Source organism: Salmo salar, chromosome ssa09 (genome assembly GCF_905237065.1).
Source record: "Salmo salar chromosome ssa09, Ssal_v3.1, whole genome shotgun sequence".
NCBI classification, from domain to species: domain Eukaryota; kingdom Metazoa; phylum Chordata; class Actinopteri; order Salmoniformes; family Salmonidae; genus Salmo; species Salmo salar.
The window spans coordinates 40,373,827-40,390,051 of NC_059450.1; the positions used below are offsets into that span (position 1 = coordinate 40,373,827).

Sequence of the window (16,225 nt, forward strand, 5' to 3'; positions counted from 1 at the left end):
TCACTCCAGGACCACTCTAGAGACTACTCCAGGACCACTCCAGGACCACTCTAGAGACTACTCCAGGACCACTCCAGGACCACTCTAGGGACCATTCTAGAGACTACTCCTGGACCACTTCAGTCTAGGGACCACTCTGAGACTACTCCAGGACCACTCCAGGACCACTCTAGAGACCACTCCAGGACCACTCTAGTGACTACTCCAGGACCACTCTAGTGACCACTCTAGAGACCACTCCAGGACCACTCTAGAGACCACTCCAGGACCACTCTAGTGACCACTCCAGGACCACTCTAGTGACCACTCCAGGACCACTCTAGTGACCACTCTAGGACCGCTCCAGGACCACTCTAGAGACCACTCCAGAATCACTCCAGGACCACTCTAGAGACTACTCCAGGACCACTCTAGAGACTACTCCAGGACCACTCCAGGACCACTCTAGAGACCACTCCAGAATCACTCCAGGACCACTCTAGAGACTACTCCAGGACCACTCTAGAGACTACTCCAGGACCACTCCAGGACCACTCTAGGGACCATTCTAGAGACTACTCCTGGACCACTTCAGTCTAGGGACCACTCTGAGACTACTCCAGGACCACTCCAGGACCACTCTAGAGACCACTCCAGGACCACTCTAGTGACTACTCCAGGACCACTCTAGTGACCACTCTAGAGACCACTCCAGGACCACTCTAGTGACCACTCCAGGACCACTCTAGTGACCACTCCAGGACCACTCTAGTGACCACTCTAGGACCGCTCCAGGACCACTCTAGAGACCACTCCAGAATCACTCCAGGACCACTCTAGAGACTACTCCAGGACCACTCCAGGACCACTCTAGAGACTACTCCAGGACCACTCCAAGACCACTCTAGGGACTACTCCAGGACCACTCTAGGACCACTCTAGTGACCACTCTAAAGACTACTCCAGGACCACTCTAGGGACCACTCCAGGACCACTCTAGAGACTACTCCAGGACCACTCTAGGGACCACTCTAGAGACCACTCCAGAACCACTCCAGGACCACTCTAGAGACTACTCCAGGACCACTCCAGGACCACTCTAGAGACTACTCCAGGACCACTCCAGGACCACTCTAGGGACCATTCTAGAGACTACTCCAGGACCACTCCAGGACCACTCTAGTGACCACTCCAGAACCACTCCAGGACCACTCTAGAAACTACTCCAGGACCACTCCAGGACCACTCTAGTGACCACTCCAGAGACTACTCCAGGACTACTCTAGGACCACTCTAGGGACCACTCTAGAGACTACTCCAGGACCACTCCAGGACCACTTTAGTGACCACTCCAGAGACTACTCCAGGACCACTCTAGGGACCACTCCAGGACCACTCTAGTGACTACTCCAGGACCAGTCTAGGGACCACTCTAGAGACTACTCCAGGACCACTCCAGGACCACTCTAGAGACCACTCCAGGACCACTCTAGTGACTACTCCAGGACCACTCTAGTGACCACTCTAGAGACCACTCCAGGACCACTCTAGTGACCACTCCAGGACCACTCTAGTGACCACTCCAGGACCACTCCAGGACCACTCTAGTGACCACTCCAGGACCACTCTAGTGACCACTCCAGGACCACTCCAGGACCACTCTAGTGACCACTCTAGTGACCACTCCAGGACCACTCTAGTGACTACTCCAGGACCACTCTAGTGACCACTCCAGGACCACTCTAGTGACCACTCCAGGACCACTCTAGTGACCACTCCAGGACCACTCTAGTGACCACTCCAGGACCACTCTAGTGACCACTCCAGGACCACTCTAGTGACCACTCCAGGACCACTCTAGTGACTACTCCAGGACCACTCTAGTGACCACTCCAGGACCACTCTAGTGACCACTCCAGGACCACTCTAGTGACCACTCCAGGACCACTCTAGTGACCACTCCAGCATGCGTCACACTGATGGGGTGGGTGGGCAGTTGAGTTCTACCATGAAACCAGTTCCCCTTGAACATTAAATACTAGAATAGCAGAACTGAATACTAGAACTGAATATAAGAATAGCCTACTGAATATATAAATTAAATAGTAGAATTGGACATTATTCAATACTATACTAGAATTAGTGAATACTATAATTATAATTATTACAGAGAGATAACACAGAGAGGTCCGTTGGATGTGTTCATATTTGTGAGAAGGGTTTTATATCGTTAACCTGGCTGGGACACTATATCATTCATTTGTAAATGTAAATGTAATTTTATTTAACCAGCTTAGTCTTATTGAGATATAAAATAGATTTTTCAAGACAGACCTGGATAAATCTTCCATACTTATAATCTGTTATAATCTGGGTCCCCTCTGTGGAGGCCATATGCCTGCCCTTCTACACATTGGCATCTGATGGGTGTCAGGAAGACCAGCATTGTGAGGGTGAGGCCCCCAGGGGCCTCATTATATGTTGGAAGGTTAATACTGATTTAGGTTATGATTCAGTCCAAGGCGCATTTTAGAGAAACACATTGCTCTTTGACTTTTAAAGGCAATTTACACTTGACCATCATTTAAAATATTTACTGTGAATGTGATGTTCGTGAATATCGGGACCATTGCTTTTAAAAGGTGCATTGTTGACAGACCCATGCTGTTCCCTACAACGCGCCTTGGATTGAAATCCAGACTTTGTCGTCCAATTGCACATGAGAATGTAATTTAAATTGCCCCACTTGTTGAAATAGGGCAGAAACTACAACAGCATCATTGACAAAGCTCTGAACAACCCTAAAATAACATTATTTTTCCATAATGGGGCCACAATATCATAATGGTCAATACTCATGGGAGATGTCGAAACAGGTCACAATACTGTTTCATTGGGTGACAGCAGTATGATATCAACACTGTCTGCACACTCTTTGAGGACTTGTGCTTGATATTGTACACTAAATAGTGAGAGAGAGAGAGAGAGAGAGAGAGAGAGAGAGAGAGAGAGAGAGAGAGAGAGAGAGAGAGAGCAAGAGAGAGAGCGAGAGAGAAAGAGAGAGCGAGAGAAAGAGAGAGCGAGAGAAAGAGAGAGCGAAGAAAGAGAGAGCGAGAGAAAGAGGGAGCGAGAGAAAGAGCTGTGCTTAGACACACCATCATGTGCCCCTCCAAGCTACCAATGACTTCACACTGGAAGAACTTAAGCTACACTAAAGCTAGGCTTAAGAAATGTATAGTTTACTGAACTAAAGTTACTTTGAAAAAGTAGTTCACCACATCCAGACTACTTTGTGAAAAATGATAATGTGTAAATCTGAAATGTCATAGACTATAAATGTTAACAGAATGTATAATTTAGCATCGACCCATTGTTGCAATAATACAAGGTTTCCTAAACTGCATTCTGCACAGGTCCTAAACAAAAACATCATGTCACTCACTACACAGTGCCTCTCTTCAGACCCAGATGTATCCTTTAGTAGTCTGTGTTGTGTGTCAGTATAATTATTGTGGCATCAGTAGCCTCTGAAACATTAGAAACATGTCCACTCGTCTGACACCACAGTTGTCCCCTACACACGCATACGGTGCATTCGGAAAGTATCAGGCCGTTTCCCTTTTTCCACATTTTGTTACATTACATCCTTTACATCCATTCTACAATTGATTCAATTCGTTTTTTCCCTCATCAATCTACATACAATAGCAGAAACTTGGGTGGCTCCCGAGTGTCGCTGTGGTCTAAGGCACTGCATCTCAGTGCTAGAAACATCAATACAGACACCCTGGTTCAAATCCAGGCTGTATCACAACTGGCCATGATTGGGAGTCCCATAGGGCAGTGCACAATTGGCCCAGCGTCGTCTGGGTTTGGCCAGTGTAGGCCATCATTGTAAATAAGAATTTGTTCTTAACTGACTTGCCTAGTTAAATAAAGGTAAAAAAATATTTAAGTGAAAACGTGACATTTTTTATTTAACCAAATGTATTAAAAATAAAAAACAGAAATACCTTATTTACATTAGTATTTAGACCCTTTGCTATGAGACTCTAAATTGAGCTCAGGTGCATCCTGTTTCCATTGATCATCCTTGAGATGTTTCTTCACCTTGATTGTAGTCCACCTGTGGTAAATTCAACTGATTGGACATGATTTGGAAAGGCACACACCTGTCTATATATGATCCCACAGTTGACAGTGCATGTCAGAGCAAAAACCAAGCCATGAGGTCGAAAGAATTGTCTGTAGAGCACCGAGACAGGATTGTGTCAAGGCACAGATCTCCGGAAGGGTACCAAAACATTTCTGCAGCATTGAAGGTCACCAAGAACCCAATGGCCTCCATCATTCTTAAATGGAAGAAGTTTGGAACAACCATGACTCTTCTTAGAGCTGGCTGTCCGGCCAAACTGAACAATTGGGGGAGAAGGGCCTTGGACAGGGAGATGACCAAGAACCCGATGGTCACCTGGTCTGAAGAAACCAAGATTGAAGTCTTTGGCCTGAATGCGAAGCGTCACGTCTGGAGGAAAGCTGGCACCATCCCTACGGTGAAGCATGGTGGTGGCAGCATCATGGTGTGGGGATGTTTTTCAGCGGCAGGGACTGGGAGTCTAGTCAGGATCGAGGTGAGGGAGATGACCAAGAACCCGATGGTCACTCTGACAGAGCTCCAGAGTTCCTCTGTGGAGATGGGAGAACTTTCCAGAAGGACAACCATCTCAGCAGCACTTCACCAATCAGGCCTTTATGGTAGAGTGGTCAGATGGAAGCCACTCCTCAGTAAAAGGCACATGACAGCCTGCTTGGAGTTTGCCAAAGTCACCTAAAGGACTCTCAGACCATGAGAAACAAGATTCTCTGTTCTGATGAAACCAAGATTGAACTCTTTGGCCTGAATGCCAAGCGTCATGTCTGGAGGAAACCTGGCACCATCCCTACGGTGAAGCATGGTGGTGGCAGCATCATGCTGTGGGGGATGTTTTTCAGCGGCAATGACTGGGAGACTAGTCAGGATTGAGGGAAAGATGAATGGAGCAAAGTACAGAGAGATCCTTGATGAAAACCTGCTCCAGAGCGCTCAGGACCTCAGACTGGGGTGAGGTTCACCTTCCAACAGGACAACGACCCTAAGCACTGTCATGATGTTGCCCTCTTGGTGAGGTTTATGATCCCCATAAATACCTTTCCCCTTTTCTCTCTCTACCCTACAGAATGGACTCTTGGAACGCCCTTTGTTAACATAGAGTATGGTAACATCAAAAGGTTGGGGAAAAGAACAATCTTTATGTAATCCAACCAGTTGAAAGTGTCCGTTGGTACTTAAAGAATATGATGTCAGATCAGTTGTCGTCTGAGACATTATTACTGATGATAGGACGACATAAACTGTATCTTGGAAATTCTACACATTCTAGTTGAGACAACATATCCGTTCTACCACAAGATGACGGTACTACAACATATCCGTTCTATCACAAGACAACAGACTACTACGTATCCGTTCTACCACAAGACAACAGACTACAACGTATCTGCCCAGTAATATTCTTCAAAGGACAAGGGAGATCTCTGCTGGGCAACCCAGCCTCCATATTCGACCAATCTATCGAAGCACAGCTCAGAGAAAATATATTTCTTGCATTTTCCTTTTCAGAATGGGCGGTTATTTAGAATGCATAAGATTCTGTATTTACGATAGCATATCTTCATAAGGTCCGATAGAGACCCAATCCTTTTTTCCCTCAGTCTTCCCGCACTTTCATTCAAACCCAACCCCCTTTCTTTGTGTAACCAGCTGTCATATCGGTTTTGTCTGCTAGGGACGTTTTCTTTTATGACATAATTAGTAATCAATGTATGATCCAAATTTTGTATTGCTGATCCAACTTGTTAGCCAGGGTTCGTGAAGATAACCAAGAATTTTACGATGTTCAGATGAGACTGAATAAGGTGAATGATTAATAATTGACTGCTATTGATATAAAAGATGACCAGGTCTTTAAGAGTTTATTCGGAAGACAACAGCTCTATAAACATTATTCCGTGGTGCCCCGACTTCCTCGTTAATTACATTTACATGATTAGTTTAATCAGGTAATATTAATTACAGAGAATTGATTTGATAAAATAGCATGTCATATATCACTTAATCCATAGTAAAGACACGACAGCACACAGCCAAGACAACCCAGGAGTGGCTTCGGGACAAGTCTCTGAATGTCCTTGAGTGGCCCAGCCAGAGCCTGGACTTAAACCTGATCAAACATCTCTGGAGAGTCCAGACAGAACTTGAGAGGATCTGCGAAAAATAATTGGAGAAACTCCCCAATTACAGGTATGCCAAGCTTGTAGCATCATACCCAAGAAGACTCGAGGCTGCTTCAATAAAGTAAAGGGTCGGAATACATATGTAAATGTGATAGTTACGTTTTATAAATGTGCAAAAATGTAAAAAAAAAAGTTTTTGCTTTGTTATTATGGGATATTGTGTGTAGATTGATGAGGGAAAAAAACAATTTAATCAATTTTAGAATAAGGTTGTAACCTAACAAAATGTGGAAAAATGCACTGTACTGTATATACATATATATATATATATATATATATATATATATTTTTTTTTTTGTGTGGTTTATGAGGTCAGAACACTGCCATTGACGACCATTCATTTTATGGTAAAGAAGTAAGATACGATCTCTTCAAATGAAGCCAGAAAGGAAAACCCAATATTACTTAAAGTAAGTTAGATATTATCCATACATATAAAAAACACAGAAATATGTTTTTTTTTATTGCAAAATACAATCGTGTGGATTGGTCAAGTTGATAAATGTTGCTTTTTCAGACAGAATATGACTTAATTTCAGATGTATATACCTTTAGACAATATTTTCCATCACATGTAAATGGTTTTAATCCATTTTGATGTGATATTGATATAATTTCACAGGTTTCTTACCACACATTTTCCTACCATTTTCCTATGATTCCTACCACCACCCCACCTCCCCCAGCTGACCCTCCTTTAATATTTCATCCACAGAGTTCCAGATGGCTCTGTGAGGGACAAACACACACACAGCGAGGGACAGATTTTTAATTACCATGCTCTGATTTCACACCCTGGGCATCGCAGCATGGGGCAGGGGTGGGGGACGTGTGTGTGTGTGTGTGTGTGTGTGTGTGTGTGTGTGTGTGTGTGTGTGTGTGTGTGTGTGTGTGTGTGTGTGTGTGTGTGTTCGTGACAAGGCCGTCCACAGATGTGATCATGGCTGGTGTTTGCCTCTGGATGTCTCTGACTTACAGGGTGATTAATTAAACCTACAGGACTAGATCCTACAAAGGGCATGGAGAGAGAGATGGAGAGAGATTAATCATTGATTAGTTAATGCTGTGGGAGGGATGAAGCAGGATGAAGCATGCTGGGTGCTTTTTGAATCATCCCTAAACACCTGTCTGTGTTGGAGGGGGAGTGAGGAAGCAGAAGGCCTGGGACACAGGGGAGGAGAGGAAAAGAGATGAGAGGAAAGGGGAGGATAGGAGACGGAAAGAGATCAGAGGAGAGGGGAAGAGAGGAGAGGGAAGAGAGGAGAGGAGGGAAGGAGAGGAGAGGAGAAGAAAGAGATGAGAGGAGAGTGGAGGATAGGAGACGGAAAGAGATCAGAGGAGAGGGGACGAGAGGAGAGGGAAGGGAGGAGAGGAGGGGAGGGAAGGAGAGGGGAAGAAAGAGATGAGAGGGGAGGAGAGGAGAGGGAGGGGAAGGGAGGGGAAGGGAGGAGATGAGAGGGGAGGAGAGGAGAGGAGAGGAGAGGAGAGGAGAGGAGAGGAGAGGAGAGGAGAGGAGAGGAGAGGAGAGGAGAGGAGAGGAGAGGAGAGGAGAGGAGAGGAGAGGGAGGGGAGGGGAGGGAGGGGAGGGGAGGGCAGGGGAAGGGAGGAGAGGAGAGGAGAGGGAGGGGAGGGGAAGGGAGGAGATGGGACACAGGGGAGGGGAAGATGGAATTGGACCACTTGTCATGATGCCCCTTGTATATTATTCTCAGTCCAAATCCTACTATGCTCTGCCTGGGAGCATGACTCAACAATGATGACGACATGCACAAAGAGTAAAAACAAGTAGAAACTAGAATTTTCCTTCAGAAAAATTGTGTGCTTGCTTCAGAATAATAACTATAAGTCAGAAGCTTAGCAAGCAGATTAATAACAACATTATTCATTCTGCTACCTCCACTAGTGTAGTTCTATATACAGTCTGTAGTGGTTGGCCTGTAGGCCTTCCTACTGTACTGTATCGGTCCCAGACATCACATTTCAGATTTTTCCCTGTCTTGTACACTCATGGGACAGGGTTGTGATCGATGTTGATATGAGTGTGTTCTAAAAGAGGCAAATAACGAGAGGACACACCTCTCTTGTCTCTTCACTTCCTTCCTTCCGTTAGGATTCCAGACTATCTTTAGATTCTTTAGAACTCCTTAGGCTGCATTCCAAGTAACACCCTATCCCCTACATAGTGCACAACTTTTGACCAGGGCCCATAGGGTTCTGGTTGTGCACTATATAGGGAATAGGGTGTTATTTTGAATGCAACCAAAGGAATTGCAACCAACTATAAGGTTCCATTTGAGACACAATCTTTGTTTCTATGATGCTCGATGTGAACGTTGGTGCATAAAGAGATTCTGTCCTATAGTGTCCCCATCACAGTCAGAAGTCCACAAACCACAACTATTAGATTACCCCAGACATCTGTGCCCTCCCCTGGCCTCAGCGGGCACTGTCCTGCCCAGCCTGATTCTGCTCTACATGACGAGGAGAAGGAGGTGGTAGAACCTGGGGCTCCAAGGTTTAGGGGGGAGGGGTGAGGGTAGTGGCCCAGGAAATGATGCCTCCCCTGGGATGCGAGGAGACAGCAGGCAAGGTCCTTCCTCCAGGCCATTGCCTTATGTCTGTGGTTATTTTAGGCTATTTTAGGCTATTATTATCAACTGGTCTAGGGCCTGTCTTACGGATAGGATTGTAATGGGGGAGTGACAGAGAGACAGAGGACTGATTCTAGATCAGGTGCGAGAGAGAGAGAGAGAGAGAGAGAGAGAGGAATGATTCTAGATCAGGTGCTGGAGAGAGAGAAATAGTGACCATGGAGGGTAGCGATACAGAGGACTGATTCTAGATCAGGTGCTGGAGAGAGAGAGAAATAGTGACCATGGAGGGTAGCGATACAGAGGACTGATTCTAGATCAGTTGCTGGAGAGAGAGAAATAGTGACCATGGAGGGTAGCGATTCAGAGGACTGATTCTAGATCAGGTGCTAGAGAGAGAGAGAAATAGTGACCATGGAGGGTAGCGATACAGAGGACTGATTCTAGATCAGGTGCTAGAGAGAGAGAGAAATAGTGACCATGGAGGATAGCGATACAGCTAGCTGGACAGGGCTACGGGTGAGTGGGTGCATGTGGCCTTACCGCTGGCCTATACACTGAGTGTACAAAACATTAACACCACCTACTCTTTCCATGACGAAGACTGACCAGGTGAATCCAGGTGAAATCTATGATCCCTTATTGATGACACCTGTTAAATCCACTTCACTCAGTATAGGTGAAGAGGAGGAGACAGGTGAAAGGAGGATTTTTAAGCCTTGAGACAATTGAGACATGGATTGTGTATATGTGTCATTCAGAGGGTGAATGGGGAAGACAAAATATGTAAGTGCCTTTGAACAGGGTATGGTAGTAGGTTCCAGGAACCGGTTTGTGTCAAGAACTGCAATGCTGCTGTTTTTTTCACACTCAACAGTTTCCTGTGTGTATCAAGAATGGTCCACCACCCAAAGGACATCCAGCCAACTTGACACAACCGTGGGAAGCATTGGAGTCAACATGGGCCAGCATCCCTGTGGAAAGCTTTCAACACCTTGTAGAGTCCATGTCCCCGACTCAATATTAGAAAGGTGTTCTTAATGTTTGATATACTCAGTGTACAGACTATGTGAAGAATCTAGATGTAATTCTATACTAATAGACTGACCCTACCTTAAATGAAGATCATGGTGTGTAGATACATCCCTTGGTCACTTGACTGGTGGACTATAAATGAATGGTGAAAAAGTTTACATTCATGCTTTAAATGTTGCAGAGATGATCCATTAAGTTGAAATATCTTTCAAATAAAATGTCATGTAATAAAAAAATCCCGACACAAAAAATAAATAAAAGACTTGATCGGATGTTCACAGACTCGCGTTAGAAGGTGTTCTCCTGATGGGAGTACAGGGAATTGGTTGATCCAGCTCACCTGGCTGGCACTATGTATGCGGATGTAAACAGGAAATACTTCTCTAACTGTTCTCATTTACTTGGCATCATACCCTTCGCTGGAAGCCAGGCCAAAGAGTTGGGTTACATCCCAAATGGCACCGTATTCCCTACATAGTGCACTACTTTTGACCAGAGCCGCTCCCCCTATTCCCTACATAGTCCACTACTTTTGACCAGAGCCCCTCCCCCTATTCCCTATATAGTGCACTACTTTTGACCAGAGCCCCTCCCCCTATTCCCTACATAGTGCACTACTTTTGACCAGAGCCCCTCCCGCCATTCCTTAGTGCCCTACTTTTGACCAGAGCGTTATGGGGAAGAAGGGGGTCATTTGGGACGTGTCGATGATACTGCCTGGTTATATGGTCTAATTCTCTCCTTTCATCTCTAAGGATCACATACCTTTATCCAAATTAATGTTGCTGATTGCTAGTTTCCATTAGATAGATGTGTAGTTTCTTACCAGCAAAATGACCAAAAGAGTCTTTGAAATCTGGGATAGCCATCAACTGTACATAATGGTATTCAAACTCATTCCTGTAAAATGTTCAGTGATTGCACTGAGTTCCAGATAGCATCTGCTACACACACACACACACACACACACACACACACACACACACACACACACACACACACACACACACACACACACACACACACCAGCGTTGGCCTGGTCAGCAGTGAGGGGAATGTAGTGTTATGCTACGTTGCTCTGGGTGAGGAGGAATAAACACAGCTTCCTCAGCCACCAATAACACTTCCTGACTCCCTCTGCTAGAACAGTCACATCTGAGTCCCTAATGGCACAGGTTGCTGTGGGTCCTGGTCAAAAGTAGTGCACTAAATATGGAATAGGGTGCCATTTGGGACACAACCAATATTACAAACATCCGGGCTTGTTTAGAGTCTGCAGGACAGTTTATAACCTAAACATAACCTAAGCATGCTGTCTAGATAGATATGGATACACTACCCAGAGGGAATCCTGAAGCTAGTACAAAAGCTTGACAGAAAGACTGCAAGGCACATACCTTTGGTTGTTTGATACCTTGAAGAGAAAAGAAGGAAGGAAAGCATTGCTAGGATACGATAGTAGATCTTAGTAGGTAGAAGGTGCTTTTAGGTAAGGGGGTTAATTGGTCATAAAAAAATGTCAAAAACATGGAAGACCAATGCACTGTTCATATAATTAAAATAGCTTCATTGTTACAGCATGTTCAAAAGAACAAACCATTTAAAAACGCTGAAGCGTTACAACATAGCCTTCATTTTGAACATGGTCTTTGACCAGGATAGCATGATATAAAAGGGCATCATACTGAAGTAGTTCAGTAGTGGAATGCTGAGTCTCCTCTAAAGGTTATAAAAGGGCTGTCGTAAACAGAGCCTTCGGAAAGTATTCAGACCCCTTTACTTTTTCCACATTTTGTTACGTTAAGGCCTTATTCTAAAATGGATTAAATATTTAAAATATTCTTAGCAATCTACACACAATATCCCATAATGACAATGCGAAAACAGGTTTGTAGAAAATTGTTGCTAATTTATTAGAACTAAAAAACAGAAATACCTTATTTACATAAGTATTCAGACCCTTTGCTATCAGACTCGAAATTGAGCTCACGTGCATCCATTGATTTTTTTGGTACCCTTTCCATTGATCATCGTTGATATTTTTCTCCAAAAACCAAGCCATGAGGTCAAAGGAATTGTACGTTGAGCTCCAAGACAGGATTGTGTCGAGGCACAGATCTGGGGAAGGGTACCAAAAAATATCTGCAGCATTGAAGGTCCCAAGAACACAGAGGCCTTCATTATTCTTAAATGGAAGAAGTTTGTGACCGCCAAGCTGGCCGCCCGGCCAAACTGAAGAATCGGGGGAGAAGGGGCTTGGTCAGGGAGGTGACCAAGAACCTGATTGTCACTCTGACAGAGCTCCAGAGTTCCTCTGTGGAGATGGGAGAACTTTCCAGAAGGACAACCATCTCTGCAGCACTCCACCAATCAGGCCTTTGTGGTAGAGTGGCCACATGGAAGCCACTCCTCAGTAATAGACACATAACAGCCTGCTTGGAGTTTGCCAAAAGTCACCTAAAGAAAAGTCACCATGAGAAACAAGATTCTCTGGTCTGATGAAACCAAGATTGAACTCTTTGGCCTGAATGCCAAGCGTCACATTACATTTACATTTTAGTCATTTAGCAGACGCTCTTATCCAGAGCGACTTACAGTAGTGAATGCATACATTTCATTTCATACATTTTTTATTTATTTATTTATTTTTCGTACTGGCCCCCCGTGGGACATTTGGAGGAAACCTGGCACCATCCCTACAGTGAAGCATGGTGGTGGCAGCATCATGCTGTGGGTATGTTTTTCAGCGGCAGGGACTGGGAGACTAGTCAGGATCGAGGCAAAGATGAACAGAGCAAAGTACACAGAGGTCCTTGATGAAAACCTGCTCAGGACCTCAGACTGGGGCAATGGTTCACCTTCCAACAGAACAACGATCCTAAGCACACAGCCAAGACAACGCAGGAGTGGCTTTGGGACAAGTCTCTGAATGTCCTTGAGCAGTGGTGGAAAAAGTAACAAAATGTCATACTTGAGTAAAAGTAAAGATACCTTAATAGAAAATGACTCAAGTAAAATAAGTACTTGAGTAAAAGTCTAAAAGTATTTGGTTTTAAATATACTTAAGTATCAGAAGTAAATGTAATTGCTAAAATATACTTAAGTATTAAAAGTCAAAGTAAAGGTATAAATCATTTGAAATTCCTTATATTACGCAAACCATACGGCACCCTTTTCTTGTTTTTTTTTAAATTTAAGGATAGCCAGGGGCATTTTCCAACACTCAGACATAATTTACAAACTAAGCTTGTGTGTTAGGTGAGACCATCAGATCAGAGGCAGTCGGGATGACCAGGGATGTTCTCTTGATAAGTTTGTGAATTGAAACATTTTCCTGTCCTGCTGAGCATTCAAAATGTAACGAGTACTTTTGGGTGTCAGGGAAAATGTATGGAGTAAAAAGTACATATTTTCTTTAGGAATGTAGTGAAGTAAAAGTTGTCAAAATATAAATAGGAAAGTAAAGTACAGATATCAGAAAACTACTTAAGTAGTACTTTAAAGTATTTTTACTTAAGTACACCACTGCCTTGAGTGGCGCAGCCAGAGCCCGGACTTGAACCATTTCGAACATCTCTGGAGAGACCTGAAAATAGTTGTGCAGCAACGCTCTCCATCCAACCTGACAGAGCTTGAGAGGACCTGCAGAGAAGAATGGGAGAAACTCCCCAAAACAGGTGTGCCAAGCTTATAGCATCATACCCAAGAAGACTCGCGGCTGTAATCGCTGCCAAAGGTGCTTTAACAAAGTACTGAGTAAAGGGTCTGAATACTTATGTAAATGTGATATTTCATTTTAATTTTTTTATAAATTACTAACATTTTCTAAAAACCTGTTTTTGCTCTGTCCTTATGGGTATTGTGTATAGATTGATGAGGGAAAAAAACAATTCAATCAATTTTAGAATAAGGTCGTAACGTAACAGATTGGTCTGCATACTTTCCTAAGGCACTGTATATACTCCTCTCTACCTGTCACATGACGTGTCACATCTACCACAGACACGGCCGCGTCTCAAATGGCACCCTATTCCCTATTTAGTGCACAACGTTTGACCAGGGCCCATGTGTAGGAAATAGAGTGCCATTTGGATGGAGAGCATGCAGTACATCACTGTGATGATCTAACGTCTCCATCAGGGAGTCTCATTGACCTTTGACCCATAGCTACTATGGTGTAAGTGGCTACAGTTAAACAATGAGAAAGTAAAAAAAAACTTATTACACTCTACTTACGGGAATAATTACACAGGATGTGTTCCTAAATGGCACCCTATTCCCTATATAGTACACTACTTTTGACCAGGGCCCTATGGGAGACAGACACAATAATGAGAACCCTAACTATAATGTATGACCCTGATCTCTACCAGTCCGGCCAGAACTAGGCCAGTGACTCAGCAGTCAGTGGGTTTTAGAGTGTGTGTGTGTGTGTGTGTGTGTTTGTTTGTGTGTGTGTGTTTGTGTGTGTGTGTGTGTGTGGCTACTGACTCAGTCGTAAGTAGGTTTTGGAGAGAGCCGCACCCCAAAGCAGGGTCCAGCTGCGAATGGAAGCCAACAATGAGTTTTCGGTGGACAGAGAGGAAAAGTCTTTAACTGGGAAATTATTAGCATTTTGTCAAAGTCTTCTGTCTCCCTCTCTCTCACATTCTCTTGCTGTCTGTCTGTCTGTTAAACACACACACACACACACACACACACACACACACACACACACACACACACACACACACACACACACACACACACACACACACAAAGATATCTACAAACATATGCACACTTCCCTTCTCCGACATCTCTGTTCTGTTCTGTGTCACGAGAGCTGAGCAGCTTGTAACGGAGCAGTTGCATAATTATGACGCTGGACTTGTTATGTGCCTTTATAATACACTGGCAGAAAACACTCATCTATTTCAGTGGTGACGGTTAAACCATTTCAGTGTAATGTAATCAGGGCTTACGCCTGAGAAAATAACAACGTGACAAAATGGTCATTCTCACCAGACAGTGAATTACAGTAGGAGATAGTAATACATGCACACCTAACATGGCTGACTGGGTGTGAGAGTGTGAAGGTGTGTGTGTGTGTGTGTGCGTCTGTAAATCTGAATGTGAATCTGTCTGTGTGCGTGAATGTCTGCTTGTATCAGTGTATGTTCCCAAAGAGAAGAGAATGTATCCAACATGGCCAACACTAACCCTGCTGCTTTACTGAGAGGACAGCTCAGCCTATGGTCAGCTGATATTTGACAATAGTTCTGAACGGTAACTGCCTTCTGAATAGGAATGACCAGAGAACCCAAGGGAGGGTTGAGGGATTCCTATTCCATTCTCAGCCCCCCCCCCTCTGTCTCCAGCAGCATCTATCCTCCAGTCCTCTCCCTTCCCCCTAACCTCCTTCTCTCTCTCCGTCTCTCTCTCTCTTCCCCCAATCATGCAAATTTCCCCTAAACAGATGCTCCTAATTTCTCCCTCTCCGTATAACAGACCTGTCCAATGTGAAATGAAAACATTCCATTCTCTCAATCCCTCGCTCTCTCACATACACACAGAGATCAGAAATCCAGAGGCAGTAAATGCAAAACACACCTCAGAGAGAGAAAAAGGGAGAGGGAGGGAGAGAGAGAAAGAGAGAGAGGGAAAGAGGGAGAGAGGGAGAAAGAGAAAGAGAGAGAGGGATAGAGAGGGAGGGAAAGAGGGAAAGAGGGAAAGAGGGAGAGCGCGAGCGAAAGGGAAAGAGGGAGAGAGAAGGAAAGAGGGAGAGAGGGAGATTACATGATGTAGAAACCAGCTGAAGGGAAGATGGGAACAGAACAGATCTTTCTCTCCCCTGCAGCACTGACACAACCACTGACTGTAAATCAACAGACCCACTGCCCCTGTGAAGCAGACACTCCCTAACAATCCATTTTCTTACAACCAAACAAAGGGAAAGACAACAATACATGGTTAGAATATGGTGGCAATGTGTGTCTTACCTCTGTAATGTGTGGACTGCTCCCCTAGTGATGCCAGAGACATGCAGTCTGGTGGAGTAGTATCCACAAGCTCCCTGACTCTCCCTCTCCCTCTCTCTCGCTCTCACACACACACACACACACACACACACACACACACACACACACACACACACACACACACACACACACAGTCAGTCAGGCAAGCAAGCAGGAAGGCAGGCTCATACACACACACTCTTTCACTGTGCTGTGGCTCCCTCTCTAGCTGCTCTCACTTGCTGATCCAGCTGACATACGCCCTCCCCTCCCCTCCTTCTCTAGCTG

The 16,225-nt window shown here is 44.7% G+C and overlaps 1 protein-coding gene across 1 annotated transcript in view; it reads right to left on the reverse strand.

Annotated features, from left to right (window-relative positions):
* gng2 (guanine nucleotide binding protein (G protein), gamma 2) overlaps nt 1-16,024 on the reverse strand; it is a 28,923-nt gene extending 12,899 nt beyond the window's left edge. Inside the window, 1 exon segment of the mRNA NM_001146515.1 lies at nt 15,920-16,024. The gene's annotated coding sequence lies outside the window, so the exon portion shown is untranslated.
* Nucleotides 16,025-16,225: the final 201 nt, after the last annotated feature.